Source organism: Salmo trutta, chromosome 17, assembly GCF_901001165.1.
Source record: "Salmo trutta chromosome 17, fSalTru1.1, whole genome shotgun sequence".
NCBI lineage: Eukaryota > Metazoa > Chordata > Actinopteri > Salmoniformes > Salmonidae > Salmo > Salmo trutta.
This window is the reverse complement of record NC_042973.1, coordinates 10,255,038-10,264,092: the sequence shown is the minus strand read 5'-3', so window position 1 is coordinate 10,264,092 and position 9,055 is coordinate 10,255,038.

Here is a 9,055-nt window from a genome sequence, read left to right as displayed (position 1 = left end):
GAAAGTTGGTTGCAATTTCAGTTTAATCCACCAGAAAAGACAGAACAAATAATACAACAAATATTGTGGTTAAACTCAAATATACTAATTGATAAAAAAAACATCTTTTTCAAAGAAGTGTTTAAAAAAGGTATAATTTTAGTGAATGATATCATAAATAGGACTGGTGGAGTTATGTCACACATACAGCTAACAGACATATGGAAACATCTGCTCTACCCAAAATTACAACCAATTAACTGCAGCATTGCCACAAAAATGGAAGAGGCAAGTAGAAGGGGGAAAAAGTAAGGAACTTGTATGTCAGCCCTGTATAAAAGAACATAAATGGTTAAAGAAAAGTGTGATAAAAATAAAAACATATACCGATTTAATTTAAGGACAAAAAAATAGACAGCTGTGCCATATAAATTGCAAAATAGTTGGGAAGAGATTTCCGATGTGTCCATTCCATGGCACATGGTTTATGAATTGATACGCAAATGTATTATTATAAATTACTATTCAAAATTCTTGCAACCAATAGAATGTTTTTATATATATATATATATATATATATATATATATATATATATATATATATATATATATATATATATATATATATATATATATGGGGGATACAATCTTCCCAGCTCTGCAGATTCTGCTGTGAGGAGGCAGAGTCAATAGATCATTTATTTTGGTATTGTCCATATGTAGCTTGTTTTTAGTCACAGGTCCAGGAATGGCTGAAGAATTGCAACATTTGCCTAGAACTAACGCTGCAGATAGCAACACTGGGTAATTTGAAAAGCCATAGTCAATCAATCACTAATATAATAATTATTTTAGCAAAAATTTTAATTTTTAATTTACAATCTGTAGAAGGGTTCAATACTTTTGTGAAGCATCACTGCACAGTTGAAAAATATATGGCAAATAGAAATCCAAAATGGATGATGTTGAGAGATAGATGGGAGGGGTTGAATGGAGCTGATGGGTGGGACTAATAACAAGATAACCAATGTAAAACATACGGGGTCTGTAAATTGTATATAGGTTCAGAACATTTGTGAAATAGCACAGTTACAAATAGAAATCAAACTGGATGGACATCAGAAATAGAGGAAGAACTAAAAACAAACAAAATATAACTATTGTAAAATAGATTGTGTCTGTAAAATGTGTATATAAACTGAAGGTAGAAGCCTAAGTGTTTATTGCTTTACTCCAATTGGGGGAAGGGTGGTAGGGTTTGCGGGGAATAATAATGGTATATTAAAAAAAAAAGTATGTCTGTCTATATAGGTATGTGTATGTGTATATGTATGTATATGGATATATATATTTACCCCAAAAATATATGCGGGATTGGAAATGATGCAGACAATTACATTGATGGAAGCAACATTCTTTCCGCAATATTAAGCTGATCCACCCCTTAAAAACAAAAACAAAAAGGAGCTGGGGAGGTTACTTAGGAGTCTCTGCCAAGACCGGAAGGAGGAGTGGGCCCGGTTCCTTCCCTAGGTGGAGTACGCCCAGATCTCACTTTGTTACTCCTTCACCGGGCTGACTCCCAGTGCGTCCTGGGATATCACCTGACCCTGGCCCCCCAAGACTGACCGGAGTTCCTGCGGTGGACGAGTGGTTCCAGAGCTCAGAGGAGTTTTGGAATGCTGCCCACGTGAGGCTCCAGCGCCATCCGCCACCAGAAGGAGCAGGCGGACTGCCACCGCAGTGAGGCTACCATGTTCCATCCTGGTGATTTATGTCTGGCTCTCCACCAGGAACCTCCCACTCTGCCTGCCCTGCCAGAAGCTGAGCCCCCGGTTTGTGGGGTCCTTCAATGTCCTTCCGGAGGATCAACGAGGTAACATATTGTTTACAACTCCCCATCAACTACTGGATTTCACCCTCTTTTCATGTTTCCGTCCTTAGGCCCGGTGGTTCTGGTCGTCTGGCTGGTACCGCCCCCCGCGATACCCCTCCACCTCCCCTGGACATCGATGGGAACCCCGACTATGTTGTCAGGTCCCTCCTGGACTCCCGACGTTGTTGGGGTTGGCTCCAGTACCTGGTGGACTGGGAGGGGTACAGCCCAGAGGTGCGCGTCATCCTGTGGCTGGAGCCGTGCATCAGGGGGGTGGTACTGTCACGCCTACTCCCGCTCATCCGCTCCAGCGCTTGACGTCGCCGGTCTACTAACTGGCAACCATCATTACGAACACCTGCTCCCCATCGTTACACAAACCTGGACTTCATCATCACATTGATTATTCTCCCTTTATTTAGCCCTCAGTCATCAGGCACTATTGGTTTTGTCACGTTCAATACTCTTCTCCTGTTTTCTTGTTTTGTTGATCTGCCTTTTTATTACTATTAAACTCACCTTCTGCACCTGCTTCCTGATTTCCAGCGTATACGTTACAGCATGTAGCATTTATTTTTGTTTAGTATAGAATAGATATGATATATACGTTGGGGCACAAACTATAGGACTGAACACATTAAGTTGCAGAATAGTCCTCTTCACATAGTCAACAATGCATGGTCTACGCAGTATGCCACAAAGTAAACAATACATTCGTTACACAATATGCATGTGAGTATTAGTCCTACTGTCTCACACTATTCCGTGTGTATTCTCTGTATCTCTAGGCAACGTGTTGGTGTACTCCATATGTCCCCCCCCAACCATGAGTCCACCAGAGGTACTGTCACGTAGGCCTATCTAGTTTGTTTTCTGGTTCAACAGCTTGGGCAGCATCTGCATGACTGTGGTGTTCTCCTGTAGAGGGCACTTTGTCCTCTACACGTCTGAAAATGGCTTTTAGATGGTCATACTATCTGTTGATAAGCAACTGATTGCTAAGGTTATGGTTTAGAATAAGGGTTGGGATAAGGCTTAAGGATAGGGTTAGGGTTAAGTTTAGGGTTATATATTTGAAATTTACTGATGGTCTGTAGAGCATCTACATTTTACTTTGACATTTTCGTAATTTAGCCGACGGTCTTATCCAGAGCGACTTACAGTTAGTGCATTCATCTTAAGATGAATATCAGGTCTCTATCTCCAGCTTAGTAACCATAACACAGGCTTTTCTTACTCCTTTTTCATATAACCTAATCTCTTCTCCATTCGCTAGGACTTCTAATTTCTTTACTGAGCCATATGCAACCTCTATGCCCTCTCCCCTACTAATGTGGTAGGCCCTAGTCATCACGTTAACTTCCTGTTCTTCATATATCGGCCAGTACAGCTCATCTATGTCAGTTCCATTTCCTGTCTGTTCTCATAGAAACCCTGTTGCTATACTTCTATTTGCTACCACATTATCTATTTTCTTAGATTGAATAACTCATCAGCCAATTAAATTAGGACATGTTGAGTTAAATAACTATCCTATTAAAATCTTAATCCTTAAAAAATAAAATTGAATTCCTCCTGTGCTTTTATCCAGCGACCCACTAGGCCTGAACACTCACTCTCTATTTCTATTCTGGTCTTATGTTCTTCTTTCAATCTATGTACAATAATTATTTATACTCTCTCACTTATTGTACACACATAATCACCTCGCGCAATATTTTCCTATCTTTTCCCACTTCAACGCCCACATAGAGCAAGCCAGATGTTATAACAAGAGCAAGCAGAAAGCGAAAGCAAAGTTTCAGACTATTCATCCACTTCTTGTGCTTTCGCACCCTCCTCTGCTCTCCCCATTCAGGATGTTTCTTTTCTAAGAATTCCAAGGACCCCTCAACTCCATATCCCCCACCTGTTCTTCTTTGAGACAGGATGGTCATCTTTGGGGTCGTCTGGGTCGAGCACTTTTCTGAAGATTTATACCAACACAGGTTGGTTAGGAACAAGCCGCTGCTCTCCAGTTCTTGGCTTGCCCACTGAACCTGCCACCGCCAAAGAAGACCGCTGACACCCCTATTTATAATTTGAACAGGTAGACATCCAGTTTCTTGTTCACTCGTGCGTCAATCTAATGAACATAATTTTTAAAAAATCTGTCAGTTTAAACTAGAGATCATTTAAGCTAGAGATATCATTTTGCATGGACTGCGTCTCAATCCACTGCATCCGGCCTTCCCTGTAGCTCAGTTGGTAGAGCATGGTGTTTGCAACACCAGGGTTGTGGGTTCGATTCCCACGGGGGGCCAGCACAGAAAAAAAAATGTATGAAATTGTATGAAATGTATGCATTCACTACTGTAAGTCGCTCTGGATAAGAGCGTCTGCTAAATGACTAAAATGTAAAAAATGTAAAAATGTTGCCCATCTGCGGTGGAAAGTGGCAGAGCTACAGAGCTGTTTGTCAGACCAAGAGACATCCCGAAAATCGGTCTTCTCACGATAATGTCTGTAGGGTACGAACGGTTTGGCCTACAAACTATTATGACAACGGGACTCATCTGAAGTCGATGTGCCAACTTCTGTTTGGTAGCGTCCAAACCGTTTGGGATACAAACTAATATGGGGGAGACTCTCACGAGTACGATAGTGTTTTCCGCTTTGCTATAAACCTCCCACAAGTGTCACAGGACTCGTCTGAAGGTAACCCATACAAATTAATGGAAGTATGGAGGTAGTTTTGCGTCAACAAAAATAAGGCGTGTCCAAAAAAACAAATGTTTGTGAGCTTTCTTATGTCTCCTAGATATAGGACAGAAACTTCAAAACCTTATTAATGACAAAGCAAAAAACAGGATTTTAGAAGTGTTTGCAGATGTGGCTCAGTTGGTAGAGCATGGTTTGCAATGGTGTTTGCAATGCCAGGGTTGTTGGTTCAATTCCCACAGGGGGCCAGTATGGGGAAAAAAATGCATGAAATGTATGCATTCACTACTGTAAGTTGCTCTGGATAAGAGTGTCTGCTAAATGACTAAAATGTAAAAAAAAACATAAATACCTTATTCAGACCCTTTGCTATGAGACTTGAAATTGAGCTCAGGTGCACCCCGTTTCCATTGATCATCTCATTGAGGTGTTTCTACAACATGATTGGAGTCCACCTGTTGTAAATTGATTGGACATAATTTGGAATGGCATACACCAGTCTATATAAGGTCCTACAGTTGACAGTGCATGTCAGAACAAAAACCAAGCCATGAGGTTAAAAATACTTGTTACATTTTGAATGCTTAGCAGGACAGAAAATGGTAAAATTTGTGCACTAATCAAGAGAACATCCCTGGTCATCCCTATTACCGATGATCTGGTGGACTGACTAAACACAAATGCTCCATTTGTAAATGGTGTCTGAGTGTTGGAGTGTGCCTCTGGCTATCCGTAAATTTAAAAACCATAACAATTGTGCCGTCTGGTTTGCTTAATATAAGGAATTTTTAATGATTCATACTTTTACTTTTACGTTTCATACTTAAGTATATTTTAACAATTACATTTACTTTTGATACTTAAGTATATTTAAAACCAAATACTTTTAGACTTTAACTGAAGTCATTTTTTACTGGCTGACTTTTACTTGAGTCATTTTCTATTAAGGTATCTTTACTTTTACTCAAGAATGACAATTGGGTACTTTCTGCACAACTGTGTGTGTCAAAGATCTGGTGAGCAATCTGATTGTTTTCAATGAAGGGGATATGCACTATACAAACAATAACAAAGTATAATACTACACAGGAGGTGTGGTCTAGTGACACTCTAAATGCAAAACATAAACAAATATCTGGACCATCAACATTCCTTTGACATTAGCTTTACAAAATCCCCAAATTTTTTGTTGTTCAATTTCCCATAACACTACCTCTGAGAAAGAAGGACGACATTACACAGATAATGGGAAGAACAGACACTGTCAGCTGAAATGGCTGGTAAGTACAGCAGCAACTACAAAATTGCCACTTATGTTTTAGACGTTTACAGGGGTTATCAAATCATTTTCAAGGTTGCTTAATATTGTTTATGTACTGTATGTTCCATCCTTACATTTGGATATTGAGATACAGTATATTACTAATGATGCAAATATAACTGTTACCACTGTAACCAAAAGGCTCAGAGTTATGATAAATAGAAGTAGAGATAGTATGCTTGAGTCTTTCAAAAAATAGCAATAGGCATCGAAACTGTACTGACAGTACAGCTGTACTGGAACTGAATAGGGGAGTGAAGTACCGTATAGGTATGATACAGCACAATACTGTACAAGCCTTGGTTTTGGCAAATATCTATTGATTTTGAGGGCCCCCCCAGACAGGAAGAAGTTCACAAAGGGTATTACCTCGATGGACATAGTTTTACTAAAAGTTATCCCTGACATTGTATATAAATGTCTTGCTATGATCATAGCTACTCTACTTTGAACAAGCATAGCAGGTCTATGTCTTCCTATCAGACTTTACAATTTGCACCTTGTGATTTTTGTGAAATATTTCAGAGTATTTGACATCTTTCGGAAATGTCAATATAATATTCCCACTAACTGTCTAGCTCCCCAAGCTGGTCAGCCCGTGTCAGTAACAGTGGGTGTTGTATGGAAGTTGAAATTGGATCCTCCACCACCACAACCGCCACGACTTACAGGTGGGTCATTCCACAATCCACAGCATTATTGAAACAACAGATTCAAAAGTTGTTTTTTTTCAAACTATATTACAACGTATTACAATGTAAAGTGCATTGAGCATCTGGTAAAGTGCTATACAGTACATACAATCAATTCTAATTATTATTATTATTAGTGTCTGCGTTGTGTCTCCAATTATGTGAGAGGGGAAAACATGTTGGTGACTTTCAGTCCTTTCTCTGTCCCTCTCTCCAGTATGGGCCACACTTGTGTTCACTGTTAAAACTGTTGCCCGGATCGCCATAGGTCAGTTACAGGCTAGAACCCATTTCTGTTTAGACATGCATTTCCTGTGGAACCCCCCCCCCCCCTATTCAATCCTGTTACCTCCATCATATTGTTTATTACCACCTAAAGTGTTTATTTCCATACATAGGTGTCATGTACAGAAATGATTGCCCCCAGCAACCATACATCCCCAGCTACCTGCAAGGGATGGCCATCTTCAACCTGATTATGACAACATGGATGTTGTTCCCCTGGGACCCAGAGGGGAGGGGGCAGCAGACCCCAAAGAGCTGTATCTGTGTCTCACTGCAGCTCTTGCTGGCTTTGTCAGGGTTCTGTTGGATCATTGCTGGTGAGAGAAAGTACTGCTGTAGAAACATGAACACAAGGTAGAGGGCTGTAATTGTTTTCTTTCATTATCGACACATTTCAAGTTTTAAAAAAGTCAGTACTTTTATGTAATACACAAAACATAAAATATATTTTCAGGTCTGTATATTGTTCATATAAATTTAATTGAAACGTATTGTTTTCTGGTTTGCTTAATATATGGAATTTAAATGTATTAATACTTTTGATACTTAATTATATTTAAAACCAAATACTTTTAGACTTTTACTCAAGTAGTATTTTACTGGCTGACTTTCACTTTTACTTTAATCATTTTCTATTAATGTTTCTTTACTTTTACTTAAGTGTGACAACTGGGTACTTTTTCCACCACTGTGAGTGTCACAGATTAGGTGAGCAATCTGATTGCTTACAATGATGGGGGAAATATGCACTATACAAACAAAACAAACAATGACAAAGTATAATACTACACAGAAGGTGTGGCCAAGTCACGTTCTACAGGTCTGTATATTGTCAATATAAATGTAATTGAAACATGATATTGTTTTCTTTATGACCTATTTGTCAAAACTGTCTGCAGGAAATGTGTGGATCTTCTCTATATACCAACCCAACTACGACCCGACCCGTTCAGATGGCCAGTACTGCAACAAGACCCTGTACATGTTTGCCTTCTGGAACGCAGTGCTTGAAAACTTGGCTTTGGGAGCGATGCTAGCTAACTGCTGCAAAGGTCTGTTCTGTGGCATTCTGCTAAATGGACAACCACAGCCAGACAGAGACTTCCACAGGAACGTCTGAAGGAGGGATGGAACGAGGCTCTTCTATCGTGCTCTTGTCTTCTTAGCTTCACCATAATTTTGTAAAAGCGGTACATTTTATTAATCTACGGTATGATTATGGTTTAAAAAAGCAGTTTTTGTGATACTTTCTCTTAGCTATGTGTGTTTTGCATCCACACACAACACCCTGCAATAGGTACTGTTCATATAACACTGTTTTCCTGTTGTCCTATTTTTTTGTGATAAAGAAAATCATTTACAAGTTGTTGCTGATGAATGTATAGGTTTTAATATACACTGAGTGTACAAAATGTTAGGAACACCTTCATTAGTTGCAATCCCTTTTGCCCTCAGAACAGCATCACTTCATCGGGGCATGGTCTCTACAAGGTGTCGAAAGCATACCAGAGGGATGCTGGCCCATGTTGACTCCAATGCTTCCCACAGTTATGCCAAGTTGGCTGGATGTCCTTTGGGTGGTGGCCCATTCTTGATACACACAGGAAACTGTTGAGCGTGGAAAACCCAGCAGCATTGCAGTTCTTGACACAACCAAACAGGTTCGCCTGGCACCTACTATCATACCCCATTCAAAGGGGCTTAAATATTTTGTCTTGCCCTAACATTCCATCTTCAACCTGACTCCTCCCCTTCATCTACACTGATTGAAGTGGATTTAACATCAATAATGGATCATATCTTTCACCTGGATTCACCTGGTCAGTCTCATGGAAAGAGCAGGTGTTCCTAATGTTTTGTACACTCAGTGTATTTTGACATTGGTTAAATTGTATTATGTCAAGGAATATATACAGGTAACTGCCAGGATAACGGCATCACTTCAGTAAATGAGGGATACAAAGTATATTGAAAGCAGGTGCTTCCACACAGGTGTGGTTCCTGACTTAATTGAGCAGCAATTAACAGCCCGTCATGCATAAAGATTCTACCATGGCTATGCCCTCATAGGATGACAATGCCCATCCACAGGACACGAGTGGTCACTGAATGGCTTAATGAGCATGAAAACAATGTAAGCCATATGCCATGGCTGTCTCAGTCACCAGACATCAACACATATGAACACTTATGGGAGATTCT